At 31.5% G+C, this 21132-nt stretch overlaps 1 protein-coding gene across 6 annotated transcripts in view; it reads left to right on the plus strand.

The window, feature by feature from the left end:
- Positions 1–21132, plus strand: part of LOC132741637 (caspase activity and apoptosis inhibitor 1-like) — a 171151-nt gene that overhangs the window by 49753 nt on the left and 100266 nt on the right. For 4 of the 6 annotated variants that reach the window (XM_060729853.1, XM_060729854.1, XM_060729855.1 and 1 more), the window contains one exon: positions 1021–1124. The exons of the other annotated variants lie outside the window; for them this stretch is intronic. The gene's annotated coding sequence lies outside the window, so the exon portion shown is untranslated. The remainder of the gene's footprint in view (positions 1–1020; positions 1125–21132) is intronic. 6 annotated transcript variants of the gene reach the window in all.

Raw genomic sequence — 21132 nt, forward strand, 5'->3', positions numbered from 1 at the left:
CATTGACCCGGGATGTTGACAAACTCGACCTATCATTATTTTAAACACTTGAACTAAAAGTTTGTAGAAAGCAAAATCCAATGTCTTATACATGGAATCTTAAACATTTAAATGTAATATGAATCCTTGTCTAGTAATTAAATTACGCAATCTATGGGAGAGATGGCGAAATTAAAATGAAAAATGAGATTCAATATTACACTTTTAATCAGAAAATTTAGCGCTTAGCTTTGATGTTATAATAGTATTAAAAGTAATAAAGTCTAAAATATTTCAGTTCCTTTAAAATAAATATTTTTTTTTAGTAAAAGAAAAAAAAGAGAGTTTCTATAATTTTCTTCTTTAACTCATTTATAAACTTAATTTGTAATAATATTTAATTAGAAAGCAGTTATTAACAGGATTTAGCTATTCTCTTAAAGTACGAATAATTTTTTTCGATGCTTTAGATCTCTTGAGTACGTAAACGCAAGTATTTGAAGATTTAGATGTCTTTAATTTAGCAATTTACTCTCAAAAGAAATGATTTAGGGGAGGGGAGATATTCAGAATTATAGTGCCATAAGCCGTGGCGCTTACGAAAATCACAGTTTCGTTCGGGAAGTTTTAAAGAAAAAACTGTTTTCATGACTTGAGCTCTTCTTTAATAACTCATTTAAATGATTCATTTCTTTAAGCGATTAATATTTGCAATGAAAGAAGTTTAAAGGAATTATACATTTTGTACCTGTGTAAGACGCCCCTCGGAGAATTTTGATGCCGATCAAAGCTTTAGAAATTTTTACACTGTTAATTCGAAATGCAACTTTGTTTCTAATTGCCAAAACATATGTAGAGTGAATTTTCACTTTAAACCCAACATTTCTAAATATTTTGTGTGTGGCCATTATATTTTACAGTTACGTTTATTGGCACGGGAATTGTATGCGTAAAATTCATGACATGCGTGGTTGGTATTACTTCCACGTTAAAGAAGTCTTAACTTGAACAATTTAATATTAAGTTGAAATCTTTTTTCAGGCTGTTTCAGTGAGGGATTGTGCATGTTGTGGAAGGAGCAGAAATAATAATTCTCATCTCATGTCACATACGCCTACATGCTGAAATCCTACAATACCCTATAGGTATAACATCTTGTTAATATTTTACCATTTGAATGATGAGAAGTTGGCAGTAATTTGTGGAGAAACTCTGAAATGTGCTGGTCCAATGAAAAATCTGTTTGAAAAGCCAGTTGATAAATGTTTCATGACTGATAAGGCTCAAACCTCGAACCTAAAGAAATGATGGAGAGATGAAAAAATGTAGAGGTGTTTTGAAGCTTTCCTTTACTATTTTAATATTTATTTTGCAATGTTTCAGTATGGCTAAAACTTGAAGGTACATGCCTGATATTCAAACCATAACAAATTAAATTAACATGTAGGTAAATTTCAATGTTGTCCAGCCTGCTACTGAAAATCTGCTGCTTTAACAAGTTCTTTGTTTAAATTTTTAACCTGACTTCATTTACTTTCAAAGTTTTTTAAGATAGAACAAATTTGCTAGTTCTAAATCGTAGCAGCCTAGACAAACAATTTTCTTGATTAAGAAATTGTTATGTTGCACGATGGTAAAAACAGATTCTTTTCTTTTGGCCTAATCACTTTAGTGTTTGCATGATGAAGCAATAATTGTCACAGTGGTAATTATGCAAAAATTACTGCACACTAGTTTTTTGTGTGTGCGGCACGCTTAACAAGAACAGGCAGAATCGTTATTTTTACTATAAACATCAATTGTTAGAGACATTTAATTTTGTTGATTAAATATCAGATTATCTAATTCCGACAAATTTTGCCAGAAATGATGTTTTTATTTCAAGCGTAATGTAAATCGTATAGGATTTTGTATTTGTGTGCTGTTGTTAACGCGCAATACCAGCAGTCGAAAAAAAACTGAAAAGAGCTGATTTATTGCTCGTTTTGCCTATTTTACAATATTACAGTGGGGGTTTTGTGATTGTGTAAGAATATGACAAGAATATCGAAAAATTGGCATGCTCTCATAATTCTGTTAATTTGTTACTTAATAATTAACATTGTACAATGCACTAAATAGCATTTGGTTAATATTATATCCACATAGCAAAATGTGTTTGAACTCTTCAAAATTATTGCCCGTCTTCAAGAAATTTTATGCCGGAAAATTGTTTTGGCATATTTTATACGAGAACATATGACATCCATTATGATACTGTTAACAAAAGCTTTAGAAGTTTTAACATAAAACATCGAGAAATCTTGAAAATATGACTCGACTTATAGAACAAATACATCTCATCTCCTTTGTTACAATACGTTTTATGGATGTTTTACTGGAAATTTTGTAACGGGATTTAGTATTCATTATTTTAGTAGATGCTTTTCAAAATTACCATGACATTAAATATGCTCCTTGTAGATTTTGTCTTTAGGCATTTTCTTCAAGCAAAATAAAAATAACATCATTGCCAAGTATATTTTGTTGTTTTTTTATCTGTCAAGATTTATATACAGCTGTTAGAAAATTTTCAAGTTAACAGAAATTATGTAGGATTTGATTGGTTGGAATTTCGCTAAAGTTTCTTGTTTCGTATAATTAAACAGTTTACAATCGTAAGTTGTTTGACTCCAATGTTTTGACAGACAGAACTGGGTAATATAGGAAGTATCCATGCTTTGTAGTTTATATGCATTGTTTGAAATTTGTTAAAAATCTATTCCATTCTATTGTTCTCCCTGGTTTGTTTCAATTCTATTGTCCATTGAATTATTTTGGACAACATTAGAGTAAATTAGAATTTTTCAGTTTGTTGCTTTATATCTGTTCAAAAGAATGGTCATCTTGTTATAAAATTTTTTTTTTTTTTTTTTTTTATTTTTTTTATTAACAAAACATAATTAATTTAAGAGTAATAAAATATCACTAGCTCTGCGGCCTTACAACATTGAATGTTTATGGCCAGCAACTCTGTACGATACTAGCTAGATGGCTGCATAATATTTAACTTCATGGTTACAGTTGGGTCCAGCTAGGGATCAGTTATTATTTTCAGAAAGGAATATAATGTCCAGAGGAAAAACAAATTGTGTCTTTGTTAATGTATAATTGTATTGGAGAATGATTTTGTATGAAACTACTTTATTAGATGCACATGTTGTTGGAGTTGTATTGCACAATAACGGCCAATTAAAGCCATAAACTGACCGTGACTTGGAAGGTTAATTAACATAAATTATGTGGGACATCTGGTCCCTTTCTGACTCCTGGTAGTAACTTCTTATTGTTAAGATGCATAATCAATATTAATAACACATTTTTCTGCACCAACCTTTGATCTTTTTACAAGTTTTTGAATAATTTTTTGTTTCCCTTTTCTTTATATTATGCACAAAGCAAATATTTGGTCAATTTTCATTTTATTGTCTGAGAATATTAAAGTATAATTTAGCTGGATGCAAAGTTGCAATATATTAATATGATAATTTGACTTGTTATATTTTAATCCAGTTATCAGCTGTTAAGTTATATTATTATTTTTATGTTTTTTGATGTTAAGGATTTAAGTGACCCAAACACCCAATGAATACGTATGTGACCAGGGAAGTAGAATATCAGTCATGTTTCAAAGTGAGGCTTTTAGCATCAATCATATTTATTCATTATGTAGGTAATTTCATATAAAAATTGAAGTTGTTGACTTTGAACCACTTGCCCACCACCCCTGTGGGTTTGATAGGGGCTTTGGATTCTTTCATGTGAGGAAGCTTAGTCCTTTCAGCTAGCTTACAGAATTTCGGTGGTACGCAGATGCTTAGAAGGGCACTGGAGGTCTTCTTTCATCAGTAAAGTTGCCGTATGACCTATAGTGTGTTGGTGCGATATAAAACCCAACCAAAAAATAAATAATATTAAAAATAAAAATCACAGAAGAAAAAAATTCACTTTATGACTTGCTTGTAATAAAATTAAGTTCATGACTTAAAACCAAAGCTTTTTTTCGTAAGTTCAATTTAACCACTTTTCACCATAGTTTCACAGAAAATAAGTACCGTACAAAATTAACATTTTGCTTAAGTAATAATTTACATTTAACTAAATTTACGGCAATAAAGACCCCATTTAAAAGTTACATATAAACAATGTGTAGGTATATACACCTGTCTCAAAATACACTCTGTAGTCTTTTAAGAAGCAATTACATAAAAAACAACAAATTTTAATGATAAAAACATGAAAAAATGTTGAACGTTTATATCTTTTTGTGTATGACTTTAACAGGGATGAACGGACAGGTGAAAAAAGTCGTTAATTTCTTGACTTCGACTGAAGGGAGACTACTTTTGTTTTTAAATTATTTTTACGAAAACTATACTACTGAAGAGATACAGGTAGAAAATGGGTTTTTCTTTTAACTGATTATCTGGGGGAAAAATCTTTGAAATGCAAAACAAAGGAAAAGTATGATTTTAATGAGGATTATTCTGGAGGCTTTGTTTTCTGTTCAGTGATATGGTACAGATGTTGATAGAGATAAGCGTTGGAACTGGAAAAGAAAATTCTTATCTATACGAATGGAAGTTTGAAACTGAATTTAATGTCAAAATCTATTGTTATCTGTCTCTTTGACATTGACTCATTGTTCAGAATTAGTAAATTTCTCCATGGAAACGAAATTCTTTGAAGAATTGGTTTGTTTGGCGAATCAAATGAATTTTTTTCGTGTTCTCCTCAGAGTTCTTTATGTTAATTTGTAGTAATTTTTATTTTCGCAATAAAGAGGTAGTAGCTATATTATTTCTCCAGCAAGTAAAATTACCTGTCAAAGCGATTTACTCATGTCGAAAAAAATTAGTTTTCATCAAGATGGGATTAATGCAGAGTGGAGTTTTGTATGATTTTATGATAAGCCAAGCATATAAAATTCCAGTTTTCCCATTTCTATGAAATTTGTTTTTGCTTGTTCCTGAATTTGTTGTTTTTTGAGATATCAGTTAGATTTTAAGATGTTGTTGGAGGTTATTAGCTTAACTTCATTTTTGCTCTGGTTAAAACACCCTGGTATTTTATTTATCAAAAAAGGTGTGAAGTAGAGGGCAAAAATATGAAATTAGTAGATTTAGTATATGCATTTTATATGAAATGAACAAGGGGTTATTAATATCTTAGTTATAAGATGCATTATGGCTTTGATGTGACCAAAGATTGAAGGAATACATGCTCCTTTACTGCAGCCCTTTGCCGTTTGCTCAAATTTTCTTATTTTACCTTGCTCTTTGCTCAAATTTTCTTATTTTACCTTGCTCTTTGTTCAAGTTTTTTTATTTTACCTTGCTCCTTGCTCTTTGTTCAAATTTTCTTATTTTACCTTGCTCTTTGCTCAAGTTTTCTTATTTTACCTTGCTCTTTGTTCAAATTTTCTTATTTTACCTTGCTCTTTGTTCAAGTTTTCTTATTTTACCTTGCTCTTTGCTCAAGTTTTCTTATTTTACCTTGCTCTTTGTTCAATTTTTTTTATTTTACTTTGCTCTTTGGTCAAAGTTTCGTAATTTACCTTGCTCTTAGCTCAAATTTTCTTAATTTCTTATGACTGATCATTTATGATCCAGTTTCATAATTTTATAGGTTTAAATAAATATAATTTGGCAAAGCAAAGGTGCATCTTTTAAAAAAACATTATTCTAACAGAGTTGTATTTGTATCAGCGAGGCAAGATCATTTTATTCCCCCATTTGTCTGTTAAAGAATAAAAGTCACGTTTTTTTCCCCCTTAACCCATTAAAATAATACTCCCCTATGAATTTTGATATTTTCTTTTTTCAATGAATTTTTGTCTTCTGCTTTATCATGGTGTTTAATTTGGAATCACAGAGATAATTCTATACATTAGCTTTTTCCTCCCATTTCAATTTCATGCATCGGAAGTTTAACCAGTTTTCTTGAAATTTAAATCTAACTAATATTGACATGCGTTTGTCAGCGGGCTGTTAAAGTCACGTATTTTTTGCAGCAGTTTTGTGCAGTTGTTGCAGTCAATTTACATAATGGCATGTCACTTACCGTGCCGATTGTGCGAGCTCGTGTCATGAAAATTGGTACTTAATGGCGGACAGAGGAACGTTTTAGGAGAGAAATGCCATGAAGCTCTCTTTCATACCAATTTGTGAGGAATTGAGAGAAATTACACGGTTCTTAATTATCATCAAGAAAATTTAAGGTTTTTTGCTAGGTTAGCCAAATATTTACAGTAGGGAATTTTGTCTAAAATGTCTGATGCCTGTAGTAAGTGAGTCTGGGGAGTGATTTATGATCTGCGACGTTTTTTTTTTAAAAAAAGATTTTTTTTTTTCTTAATATTTCAATTTTAGTTTTATTTAGTTTTGAAGTAATTAATAACAACCTGGGGCAGTGAAGCTATATTAGACAAAGAACTCTATAGCAAACAATCAGTAAGAAAAAAATAAAAGGGAAATAATAATTTGAAAAAAAAAATTATATTGGTAGGTTGTGTGTGTTTGTGTGTATTTTTTACATGGAACTGATATAATATGTAAACAAAAATTAAAAACATATTTGCAGGTAGCAAAGGTACATGTACATGTACAGCTTCTGTTACAGATTTGGATGATATTGTGTATGTAATTTTTTTTTGGTTATTGGGCCTTAAAGCTGCATGCCTTCAGATGAGCCAAAGTATAGTTTGCTGCCAGTATAAGGTCCAGGCTGAGGCAACATCTCTATGCAGTTTGACTAGATTCTACACTGTTGTCTGATATTCCACAAGAAAGTGACAACTTTTCCTCTTGAATAATTTTAGGCTTACATCAAGGACAAATGATGCTAGATATAGCTCAATGTCTATGATAAACAATTACATCATCAACATGCTAGTACTGGAAAGAAAGGGCTGTACTATAATTGAGGTAGACCGGTATGAAACAGAAACTATTGAAATAGGAGAGAACTATTGAGATGTGCAGGAACTATATAAATGGCTAGGAACCATATTGATAGGTAGGGACAGAGAAGAAGGGTTGGGCCGTAAGGATGGGGAGATAGAGAGAAACCATGGAAATGGGAAGAATTCTGGGAGATGGGTAGAAACAACAGATTGATAGGAACGAACCATGAAAAAAGATTTAGAGCCATGGTGATGTTTATGTAATCACAGAGATGGGTTAGAGCCTTTAAGATGGATATTACCATGGAGACAGGTAGAAAGCATGGAGATTAGTAGGGACCATGCAGATGGGTAGGGACCATGGAGATAGTTAAGAACCATAGAGATAAGAAGAACCCAATGATATTGGGAGGAACCATATAGATGTGTGTAGGAGTCATGGAGATGGACAGGATTCATGTACATCCTATGGAAATAAAAAGGAAAAAAAAAAGAAAAAAAAAAAGAAATGACCTAACATTTTGTTAAAGTACACAATGTTTTATGTAAATTCAGCTTAAACAAATATAAACTTTGAGAAAGAATGTTTATTTACGATTCCTTCGGGGAAAAATAAAGTATAAACTATTGGCATATATAAGGCTTGACATGAATGAATCAATATGGTCAGTTTTGGAAGTTATTTTCTTGTTTTTCATGTAATTTCTGTGTAAGGGATATGTAATATCCATCAGTTATACATCACTCAGTAAGAAATATTCTTATAGTTTGTGAAGAAAGGACCAAAAAATGAACTTGAAAGTGATTTTCTTTCTTTGAATATCAAGCAGGGAAAAGATGGGTTTTTATCATTGACATACTGTATAAATCACTGGCTTTTCCTGAAAACTACTATATTTCACTCAAGTTATGATCATGGTTCTTAAAATATTTGAAAGGGTCCCACTCTTATCTTGTATAGTGAAAGTCATGTAAATTTCACTCAATCTATAATCACAGTTATAGTGGAAATTCACCGAGAGTGAAAATTATCTATTAATTAATTGTATTTCTAATTTCTAATTTTCATTTGAACAAGTATCTGTATTTCACTCAAACTAGAAACCAGAATGTGAGATGGAACTTAAAAATATATTTTCATCAAAGAGTGAAAAATTTCTGTGTTTCACTCAAGCTATAATCAAGTGAGAAGTGCTGGGAATTCATTGAGAATGAAAAATTATTTAATTTTCATTTGTTATTTTTAGAGTCACAAATATCTATCAGAGTTTCACTCAAACTAGAAATCAGATTGTGAGATGTTATCTTTTTTTCAGTTAAAAAGTGAAAATATTCTGTATTTCACTCTAAGCTATGAACAAACTTGTGACAACAATTTATTTATGTAACTTTCACTTGACGGTGGAACTTGTGTTTGGCTAATTTAAAATTATCAACCAAATTTTGAAAATGTTCGAAATTTTCATTTGGGAGTGAAATATAATTCATATATCACTAAGAAACAAATGGAGAAATATGTGAGTACCAGTCTACAGGAAGGGCGAGTGTTTTATCTATATTATTTGTAATGTTTGTCTACATTAATGTTTGTTGTGTTGTACCCTCACTTAATACTTTTGTACAGGTATCATTCTTAACAGTAATGAATAGTAATTTCAAGTTGGTAACATTTGAAGTAAGTCAATTAGTAGGGGAGATTTAATGTTGTTGATAAAAAGTTGGCTGGAACATCTTACAAATTTCCTCTGAATGTCTTATGTTATTTTATATAATTGAATGATAACAGAAAAAAAATGTATGTGTTTTTTATGCTTTCTGACAAAAATAAAATTGTAAAGCATATTTATAAGGTTGTTTGTCCTTCATCCTTCGTAAGTCCTTCTGTTAGACTTGCACATCATTTCTAATAAGGCCTTAATTGATTACAAAAGGTTTTAGAAATTTAGGTATATAGTAACTTAGCATAAATCTATAAAAATGATTTCCTTACTTTCTGTTAAAGAGCCATCATTTCTTGTCCAACATCTACAGTTATGGTGCATGAAAGCCAATAATTGTGCTATTGGTTTGGTTTTAAGTTATCATAGGGTCAACTTTACTGACGGTAAGTTTTCCTCTTAATTTTGCAACAGAGTTTTACCATTGTCAAGACAGTTTTTGGAAGCATCTACCTGTGTTATTGATATTGTTTTAGTTGATTTAACCGTAAAGAAATGAAAGATGTTACAAAAGTTATTATAAGTTTTCTTGTACTTTGGAAAACTCATTTTACGGATTCACTGATTGACTTAGCCACTATTTATGTAAGGTTTATTTAAGGTATGCACTGTTCGTCTTAATTACATTTTAGCTCACCTTGGTCGTCCTTCATTTCTATGTTTGCTTGTGTCTCCTGTAATATTATATATCATATATACTGCATTTGATTGACTTATTGAAAGGTGTTCATTTTTTAAGGGCATTGACCAAATCTACTTAGAAAGTAGATATACTCACCCAAAGTGGGTTCTAAAGTCCTGTTCTGTCTAGTTTTGAATTTTAGAAATTTTCTTTTGCTGCATTGAAGTTTGAGCGACTAGGCCAGGGATGGATGAGATGAATATAACATAGAAAGATATGAGCTGCGTCATGACAAAAACCAACATAATGGGTTTGCGACCAGCATGGATCCAGACCAGCCTGCGCATCCGCGCAGTCTGATCAGGGTCCATGCTGTTCGCTTACAGACCCTATAACAAGAAGAGAAACTGATAGCGAACAGCATTGATCCTGATCAGACTGCGCGGATGCGCAGGCTGGTCTGGATCCATGCTGGTCGCAAACGCACTATGTTGGTTTTGTCATTGCGCGGCTCATATAACTTTTCATATTAAACCAATGGATGGATCATTTTGTTACATACCATCCTCTCTCAAATTTAGTCCTTCAGATGAGCGGTTTTAGTCCATGGTGACTCTCTTGTTTTAGTATTAATCATATTGTCAGGGGCATATAGTGTATAGGGCTTTTTGCTGTGGATTGTCATAGATGCTTTTAGCTCGTCTGTTGCGAAGAAAAAAAGCAGGCAATCATTGTCGTCATTGTTGTTGCCACGCAGAAACTTTTATGTAGCCCCTTATTCTACCATTCCAAAAGTTATCAACATGAAACTTGGAATACTTGCTTATCATGACAAGGTGCAGTTGTGAGACAAGAGGCATAATTCTGAAAGTAATAATTTTGGAGTTATGCCCCTTCTTAATTTAGAATTTTTAACAGATGACCATTAACAGAGCATGCGGTGCTCTTGTTTTGTGTATAGTTGTTACAAATAAGATATGTTCAGGGGAGGAATAACAAGCCAACATTTTTCTGGCCTTAGATGAAGTAGATAAGTTTATCTTAAATGATTGTTCATGAATTTGAAACTGCACTGGTTAAGGACTATTGATTTAAGTTTGAGATCTAGTAATGGCCCTGCTTGAAGCCCCTCTAAAATAAGGGAGGTTAATAACCTGTTATTAAAACACAGTGCCAGTTTAATTTAAGTATACAATCTAGACTATTGATTATAAGAAAATTAAAGATAAGAAATTTTAAATGCTTATAATTTGTTATCATACAATACTTGTATAAAATTTCTAAGAACTTTCCATTATCAAATTTCTTTCAGACTTCTTTTGCTGGTGTTTTTTTATGAGAAATTTAAAGATAAGATGTTATTTTAAACCTGAGAAGATTTGACAGTGATTTACTGAGCATTTATATTAAAAAAAACAATAACAACAACAACAATTCTGACTATGATTTATGGGAAGTTTTTGGAAACCATGTAGTTTTGACATGGAGTGGGTGCACACTACTAGTACACTGATCTTTGCCATATATCTGCAGGTTTCTAATTGTATCAGATGAAAATACAATTATGACTCCACGGGACTCCCTTGTAAAACACTGTATCTGCTGTTAGAGCCGTACCCTTGCCAATCATTTTGTCTTTAAATATGTTCACTGCCAGCCAACAGCAGAATCAGATTGGATAAATGGTTTAGAGATTATTTTTTTCTGGAAAAAAAGTTATCATGATACTTTTCTTAGAGATTTTATGACTTTTATTTAGAGATTAACAAATCTTACACTTACAGATTTTTTTTTATTCTTCTTAGAGATTATTTTTCTTTTCCTTTGAGAGTATTTTGTACTTTACTTAGAGAGTAATTTGTACTTTCACTTGGACATTATTAAAGATATTATAATATCAATGAATAATAATGTAATTATGCTTCTGTATTGTAAGGAGACAGTTCAAGGTGGAAGAATTTAAACACTGCTTTGAGATTTTCATCAAAGTAAAATAATTATGACATTTAATTTTTGATTTCACACTTTGATCTGTAAAAGAAACATCTCTTTGATTTAGTAATGAAACTCAAGTTGAAATATTATATCTTTGACCTAATAGTGTAATATAACATGTATGTTGTTTTTTTGTGTGTGTGTGTTTTTTTATCATCGTTTTAAAGTAAAGTTCAGAATACCTCAGGATGCCTTCTATTTACTGACAATTAGAACTTGTTGATTAAGAAAATATGCTTTGAAATGAATGCCATGTTTTTCACTCAATCTTAATAGACATTTTTTTCTCTCTGTATGTTGAAAGCTAAAAACATAATTTAAAATACATGGCAATGGTATTTTCAGACTCAATTTAAACATTGGTGGCATTCTTTCCTTAATGCCGCCCCTGACATTTATCAAATGAAAGCCGTTTGAATTACTTGTAAATACAGCAAAATATGTTAATCATTTGAAAATAACAGAAAGTTTGAAAATGTTGAGACTAAATGACTACTGTTACTGTAGGCTTGATCCTTTTATCATATTTTATTTTTTTTAGTATATTGAATTAGGTTCTTTTTTTTCCCATTTAGTGGGAGAGATGTTGAGCATTGTGGGAAATATATATATCGTTGAATAGAAATTGTGCGTTTTAAAATTCATAGGCCCTTATTGTTTAAAATGTATGCAGTAAGCTGTAAATAGAAACATGGTTCTGAAAATTATTTTGTCCAGTTAGGGAAACCTCTATGCTGAGTTTAATAAGTTAAGATATTCTTTGAACCTTCTTTGATTTTCTCAGTTCTGACAGTTCTCATGTTTATGTAACAATTAAGATGAAAGATCATTCTGTCTAAAGTCATTAATCTCCTCTAGCTTTGTTTCAGTCGATTTATGTGCAGAAGTTGACATTTCCTTGTGGAGAACACACTTATATTTGTTAGATGAATCAGTAATAGCTGCTTTAATATATACATACATACATATATATGGAAAATACAGTAGAAACAGTGCCTGAATCTTAACTGAAATAAAATAAAATTTGTGTTTTTTGTGAGTTTTAATTTATTTGTAAGTGATGATGTGCATTTCCCCCACACCTCTCTATACCCACCCCTATAAAAAAAATTATTAATACACCCCCCCCCCAACAAGATAAACTCCAAGCCAACATTCATACTATTAACATCTCAGTTTTAGTACTTTAATCTTGAAACCCCTTTAACTTACAATGGATAGTTCTAAACTGAAAGAAGGAAGAGTCCATTGTATAAAATATGGGGAAAAATTTATTTGACTTAAAGATAGGGTGAAATGATTATATCTAACATATTTCCTAACATGGCAGAAAAATATGACAATGCAATGATAAGCCCTGTAATGAGGATATGGTAAGATTCTGTGTCTGTGTCCCCCCCCCCCCCCAACAAGATAAACTCCAAGCCAACATTCATACTATTAACATCTCAGTTTTAATACTTTAATCTTGAAATCCCTTGAACTTACAATGGATAGTTCTAAACTGAAAGAAGGAAGAGTCCATTGTATAAAATATGGGGAAAAATTTATTTGACTTAAAGATAGGGTGAAATGATTATATCTAACATATTTCCTAACATGGCAGAAAAATATGACAATGCAATGATAAGCCCTGTAATGAGGATATGGTAAGATTCTGTGTCGGTTTTGTAAAATTTTCAAAACAGATTAAAAAAAAGTCTCACCAAAAAACAACAGTTTTTGTTGTTTGTTCATTATCCAGTTACATGCTTTGTAAAATCTGCAATGATTAAATTAACAGACATGCTGCCATTTTTTTCTTGCACTTTATTTCATTACTGGAGAATAAATCAAAGGATTTATTTGTATTTAAATTAGTGCGAATGTTTTAAGCTGCAAATCCTTTTGAGAAAATAAAAGGTCATGCAGACTTTATCGGCTTTACGGAACGCCATAAAACAATATTCTTAGAATTTTTTCAGAATGTTTAAAATTGGCAGATATTTTCCCAGGGATTTAAAATGTCAGACATGGGTGTCAAAGACATTAAAAGATTTAATAAGACCAGTAAAATTATTCAAGAACAATTAGTAGTCTACTGGTGTATAGCTGCTAGCAATGGTTTATGCCAGCTAATAAAACACTCAATGAATTCCGGGACCTTTAACAAACAAGTTGGGAAGGGAGAGAAATTGGTTAGGAAAACTTTTGTCTACATTATATATGATGTGAATGATGTGAATTTAAGCTTTTGATTGATGTGGAGGTCGTTTTTTGTTTCCTGCAAAATAAATAAATTAAAAGATGAAATTTGAAATTTAGTTAAAGAATAAGTTAACCAATGACTGTGTTATTATGCCACCGCAGCATTTGCGATGCGGTGGCATATAGCGATTCACCTGTGTGTGTGTGCGTGTGTTTGTGTGTGTGTTTGTGTGTGTGTTATATAGATTATATAGTGAACTTAAAAAATCTTCTTGTGAAAAACCACTAGTCCAATTTCAACCAAACTTGGCAGGATTGTTCCTTGGGTGAAGGGCTTCCAAAGTTGTTCAAAGAATTTCATTCCATGCAGAAATCTGGTTGCCATGGCAACCAAAAGGAACTATAAGAATAAATTTTAAAAATCTTCTTGTAAAGACCCAAAAGGCCTAGAGCTTAGATATTTTGCATAAGGCATTGTCTGGTAGACCTCTAACAAGATTGTTCAAATTATAGCCCTGGGGTCAAAATTGGCCCCGCCCCGGGGGTCATTGATTTTCACTATGTACATATATTAAAAACTTAAAATACCTTCTTGTAAAAACCCAAAAGGCCTAGAGCTTATATATTTTGCATAAGGCATTGTCTGGTAGACCTCTACCCAGATTGTTCAAATTATAGCCCTGGGGTCAAAATCAGCCCCGCCCCGGGGTCATTGATTTTCACTATATGTACATAGAAAAAAACATATAGTAAAAACTTCAAAAAAAATTCTTCTAGCAATTGACAAATGCTAGAGGTTAGATATTTTGCATGAAACATTGTGTAGTAAACCTCTAGCAAGATTGTTCAAATTATAGCCCTGGGGTCAAAATTGCCCCCGCCCTTTGGGTCATTGATTTCAATATATACATATAGTAAAAAATAAATAAATCTTATTGTCTGAAGGTACAAGGCTTAGAGCTTTAATATTTGTTAAATTATATCATCTAAAGGTACTCTACAAAAGTTATTCAAATTTTGCCTCTTGTGTCAAAATTAGCCCCGTCCCCGGTGGCCATAGGTTTTCCTTATATGTATATAGTAAAAAGTTAAAAAATCATCTTCTCTAAATTTACAAAGGCTAGAGTTAAGATATTTTGAATGAAACATTGTGTAGTGAACCTCTTGCAAGATTGTTCAAATTATAGCCCTGGGGTCAAAATTGGTTCCGCCCCGGGGGTCATTGATTTTCATTATGTACATATAGTGAAAAAATAAAAAATATTTTTGTCTGAAGGTACAAGGCATAGAGCTTTGATGTTTGATATATAATATCATTTATAGGTCCTCTACCAAAGTTGTTCAAAATTTTCCCCTGGTGTCAAAATTGGCCCTGCCCGGGGGCAGTGATTCTCATTATGTATACATAGTAAAAACAGAAAATAAAACAAATGTTTTCAGAATGGGAGAAAGCTATAGCTTAGATATTTGACTTGAAATGTTGTTTGGTGGACCTGTATCAAAAGTGTTTTGAATTAAACCCTTGGGTCAAAATAATGCCTTGCCCAAGGGAACAGTGACCTACTTTATTGTCCTTTGATGTACAGCAATGACATTTTGACCATGTGCACAGTTTTAGTTGTAAAATTGAACTTTGATATCAGGTGACCTAGATTTTGATGATGTGACTTACTTTCTTGTCCTTTGATGTACAGCTATGAAATTTGAACCATGCGGTGGCATAGCATTTGTCTCAAATGCAATCTTGTTTTTTTAATAAAGGTTAAGTGAAAGTTTGATAGTTAAGAAATATATCTGTATATAATATCTTACCATCAGAAAAGATTATGGTGAATGGTTATCTCTGATTTGTATAGCAATTAACATGTAAAGTATCACAATGGAGGGTCCATGGTAACTGCTGTATGAAGTCATCTATGAGTTTTACTAAAATAGTTCTGAATTTGACCATTTCATACGTTGAATTGGAGTTGTGAAAACTAGAGCCTCGGCTGGTGGTGGGGGAGGGGTGGCGCCATGGACTGTAGATGTAACAGTCAAATTGAACAGGCTGAATCAATGGTGTCTTATTGTCTTTGTTTAAAACAGAATATTTTTAATGGTGTCATTGAAGTTTTATAATATATGAAACTTGAAACATTGTGTTTAATTGAATATACAAATATATTTCTGCATTTTTTTTTAATAAACAATCCTGCACTTAGCATTGCTGGTTATCCGGGGTGTGGGTGGTTTTATCCAATCAGCCTTGCCTAATTGTTTTCTGAAATAGAGATGAGGACCTTTTAAAATTAGAGTGGTAAATTTCATTGAATTGACAAATCTTGATAAAACATGACAAGCAGATTATTGATTGGTTCCCAGAAATAATTTTATCAAAATATTTTCCAAGGCAGACTGTGTCCTGAAAATTCCAGGCAGACTGGTTTTCAAGCGAAATTAAAATTATTGATTTGTGTGAAATATCTGTTGTCCAGTCTGCTCTGCTTAATGTCACATCAGACTGGGCATCAATAAATTATTTTCTGGACAAAATTATTAGTGTACATTTCTCTGGGAATGTTTTCTTCTGACTTCTAGCAAAGTTTATAGAATTGTTTTTTTCTGAAATGAAAATATCTCTCGCATAATTGAATTAAGAAAAAAGGAGCACTTAGTCACTTTAAGCTGGTGTCCTGATAGGAAATATAATGATTTCACTTATAGGGGGTAGTGTTAGAAAAATGAGTCTTTATAATGTATATAATGGTGAAAAAAATATTTGTATAAATTCACTTGAAGTTTGATAACCTGATCAATGGTCGAAATGTATTCTTGATTTATTGCCCTTGCATTCTTTGTAAATGACAGAGGGGTCCGAAGTGGACAGCGAAAGCTGCATTTAGTGCATTAACTTCATTTATCATAGACTTCAAAGTAAATGGTAGGAAAAATATTTGCTGCTAATTATTTGGAACTTGGTCACACTTCTTACACATATGTGTTTCATTTGGTTACCAAACATATAGCAACCTGTAATACAGAGTTACTGCCCTTGTATTTTTCCAGACTATAACAAATTAATCATAACTTTCTTGGCTCCACCAGGCATGATGTTACAAGGTCCAGAAAAAATCTCCTCTGCCATTTCAGAGTTATGTCCCTTGCAGAAGAACAAGCTTGATTCCTGGTAATGACACATGTCATTATGTGACACTATAGTTGACAACAGTATTGTGTAAGAAAATTTCATTTTACAATAAGTGTCTTCTGGCAACATGATTAAATTGTCTTCACTGTTATTTTAGTTTATACAGATTTATTTTAGTTTGATTGTGTTGAAAGCTATAAGCTTATTGAAATATACACTTTAGTTTATTCCTGGACATTGGAACCAAACAGTAAGCAATGATTGTTAAGTTTCTTGGTCACAGAAACAACGACTTGCCCCTGAAGGGGTTTGAACCCATGTAGGCAGTTAAATCCTTAGATTTCTAGTCTGACATGTATACCACTTGGCCACGCTGCCACTTTTCAATGTTAAAATGATCTGTAACCTTATCATGCTTAATATCATAAATAGACATGTCCTTCTTTCAATGTGGACATAGGTAATTCATCATTTTTAGGAGGGAAATTCAAACTTATATCCTGATTGAATAGAGAACAGTGCAGACCAAGATCGGATGGGACAGATCTTGCCAGCTGATCTTGGCCTGCGCTGATCACATGACATGTTAATGATAGCAGGGTTAAGTTTTAATTAACAGTAAATTAGTGCACCAGGTTGTAAATAAGAACAAAAGTAATAAAAGAGTTGAATTCAACAAAAAAAAAAACATGAATGAGATCCTCAGTTTTAAATTTCTTATAAAACACTTTTGATAAGCATCACCCGCAACCATTATTTTGATAAAAAAAATTTTTTTATCCAATTTCCTCTTTGAAATATTTTGTTTTACATAAAATGTAAAAGAGATTAGAGAAACATAAAATTCATTTGGACAATGATTGATATATATATTTAAATGAACACGTTTCTTTGATACGATTATTCTTTTTGAGAGAAATTTAAGATTCTTTTAAAACCTCTCTGATGGTTTTCAATTTTCTAGACAGAGAATTACACAACTGGAATAGAAAATGCTGATTTGAAAGTATTAAAGGAACGTTATTCTGGTAACTTACTTTTTAAGAAACGTTAAAAATGTTTCAATGACTTTTGTTGAATTTTGTTATATTTTATTGTTGAAGACATGTACCGTATGTTTTGAAGTTAATGGAAGGTAGTGCTTTATAACTAAAAGACTTAATATTTAGATATGCAAATGGAGAGTTTAACGAACTCAAAATCTTCCGGTCCATGTAGGAATCACACTTTAGTCAAATAACATTGCATCACACTTTTCACAGTACCCTTTGCGCTACAATGCTAGCTCTTGTCAAATGACCATACCCTTCTTTCCTAGGCCAAAATACATAACTCTGTCATGAATAATGTTAAAATTATGCTGATTTTTGTAACTTGAAATTTATGAAATAGGTTTCATACCAACTAATTTTTTACAGAACCATTTGAGGTATTGCTTTGAAACTGGGAATACCTGTTAATGTTTGGCCATCGTCTGCTGTTGTAGACAAGAAGACACAGATAATGTACGTGTTGTATTTTGACAAAACAATTTTTTATGTCAATTTTTCAACTTTTATGGTAAAAGGCTTTTGTGCCATCTCAATATTTAAGAACTGAGCCCTTTGAGATACTGTTTTAAAACATGGAATATCTTATATAACCATCAAACCCATTTTTTAGCAAGAACTATTTTGAATTTGACACGCCACTTCTTTGACTTACCAGTTTTAAAGATATGATGTTTCTTTAAGAAACTGCAAGAGTATTTTAGTGCTTATTTAATTAATTTGTTTACATGTTTTTTTTAGACCTCAGAGCATATGTTTTAGGTGTTGAAAAGGGATGTGATCTCCTTTGTTTTGAAAGTTAAGTGATTTGGATTTTAATAGTGACTTAATTAAGATAGTTTGCCCATCATCTTCTGTGGGCTTTCCTCCATGATCATTTGCTAACACAAGGTTTCTGTGTTTCAATGATACACAACTTGTTAGATCACCTAAATTATGTTTATTGATTGTTCTCTAGTATTATAATCGGCATGGGTATCATTCCAACTAAATAATTGGTATAGAAAGTTAAGTGTCTTCTTATTTTATGAATCACTACCAGAGTTAACAACTTACTCTCAAATATCTGTCTACAGTTGTCAACAGTGTGTTCTTCGGTTGTCTTATTATTTGCCCTCCCCCAAATGGTGGTGTTTTTGGGTTGTTTTATTTGCCCCCTCCCCCACCCCATTGTGTTTATAAATTTTGCCTTTGCACTTTTAAGGGTCACCTTGGCTAAATGTAGAAACAATTTCAGGGTGAGTTTGTAAAATTTAATAATCATAAATTGGTCAACAAGGTTCATGTATGTATTTGATACTTTAAATCTGAAATGAAATCATAATTTGTTTTGACATGTTTGAGAGGCAACCCAAGCTAAAGGTCGGTCTGTCCATGGTCAGCAAAATAATGGGTTTTCACTAAAGTTGGGTTGTTCCTTGGACTAGTTTGGTAAATTTCTCATTTCAAGTCTATGAACAAGTAAAAGCCATATCTTTAAGAGAATTGTTTTGAGACATTGTTGTGTGAAAGGTAAACCAACATTACATGCAGATTGGTGCAGCTCTTTACACATTTGAATGTGCACAGCCATAAGAATGGTTTTGCATGCGTCTTCTTACACATCGTACAACAAAATGTTGATATTGCCTTAAAAAAAGTTTTTCATAATTATGTAGCTCAGACAGGAAAGGAAGAAAAATACCAAATCAATTTATTGAATGAAATTATCACTTTTTTTCAGGACAATGTTCTGATTTATGCAAATGACTTGTTTGGAATTACAAAATGTTTGTCTTAATTTGATGGCTTACAGTAATAAAATCTTGCTTTAAGCTCGAATGTAAACGAGATTGATACAATATTTTCCAGTTTTCCGGCTTTAATTGTGTGAAAAGTCAATCTAGCTGAAAGTTTAGATCTTGTATAATTATCTTCGGATAGGTCAGCATTTTATTCATTTGACGATTGCTGGAATCTTGATTTAAATGCCGTTGGCGCTTACAAAGAATTGGATCGGTTTACAAATTTACCACCATATTTGGTCTTGCCGAGTCTGACAGGAATGGACATTTTATCCGGGAAGGATTAAAAATCAATTTCTCTTTAAATCTTTTTCCGTGGACGAGGTTTTTTTTCTGTTCAAGAGGCGATTTAAGTCGCCTAAAGATAATGAGAGAAATAGATTCTGTAAACATAGAATTAAAACATTTTAACAACATCTGTTGATTGCATTAGAGAATATTTCAAGGACTTTTTTTTTTCATGGTTATGTACGAAAGTCAATATTTCTTGACAAAACATTCTCAAGTGCCTTTTCAATTAATTCTTTTATTTGGAGAATATTTTATTGCTAAATTAATAATCGGCCCAAGATGTGACCATTTTCATATAGAATTTCACAAAATGTTGTTCATTGTGTGATTAAACCTATTATATTAACCAGGTGAAACGTGGATTCCCATAACTCTATGAAAGAGCAAAAAAAGAAAAAAAAATGTAAAAAAATATGATAAGTACTTTGCTAGAAATCTATAAACAAGAAAAAGCATGTTTTTTTGTTTTTTAATGCAAGACTTTAATAGTAATGAAGCATCAAATTATGCGGCAACTTGTCAGCATTGTGGTTGTACATTTTGTCGTCTTATGGCATAATGGTTAATAGTTTTAGAAAGAGATTGAAAAATCTTGTTCGTTATATATTCAGAAATCTCAGATTAATTAAATGTAGTATTTTGTATTCTTATTATATCAATTGTAAGAATATGAAAACAAATTGTTTTTCATGTTAAATATAAAAGTAGACATATGTTATAAACAAACTAAATTTAAAAATCATTATAAACCTAAAAGATCTCCAGGCCCCGTGTTCACTAACAAAAGATCAGGATCAGGATCAAGTGATCCTGATTTTATTTTCATTGTTTTATGTTACTAAAATTAATCATGCTTTCATAGAATTGAATGGTATATATTCAAAATGTAAAATATTGCTGATTTGCAAAGAAACCAAACTATTTTGGGATAAAATCAACAAAAAACAAAACAAATACAAAAATTTTCAGATCAAAATAAGGATCAATTTTAGGATCAGGATCAATATTTGGATCAACTGTAAAATGCCCGTATCTTGCAAAAATGACAATAAATTTATTCTAAAATTTCATAAACTTGCTATTGCAAGTCTAGTTTTATCAAATTAATATTAGATATTTAATCTTTGAGGATAAACAATGAAGAATATTAGAGTTTTTAAATTTGATCCTGATCTTGATCCTGATCCTTAAATCTTTGTGAACACGGGGCCAGGCCCCGTGTTCACAAAGAAAAGATCAGGATCAGGATCAAGTGATCCTGATTTTATTTTCTTTGTTTTATATAACTAATATTGATTGTATTTTGCTAGAATTGAATGGTACATAAAGTTAATGTAATATTTTGCTGATTTGCAAAGAAACAATCCTGTTTTGGGATAAAATAGACAAATAACAAAACAAATACAAAAATAATGGGATCAAAATAAGGATCAA

The sequence above is a fragment of the Ruditapes philippinarum genome, unplaced genomic scaffold (assembly GCF_026571515.1).
Source record: "Ruditapes philippinarum isolate M1 unplaced genomic scaffold, ASM2657151v2 ctg592_1_1_1_1, whole genome shotgun sequence".
Taxonomy (NCBI): domain Eukaryota; kingdom Metazoa; phylum Mollusca; class Bivalvia; order Venerida; family Veneridae; genus Ruditapes; species Ruditapes philippinarum.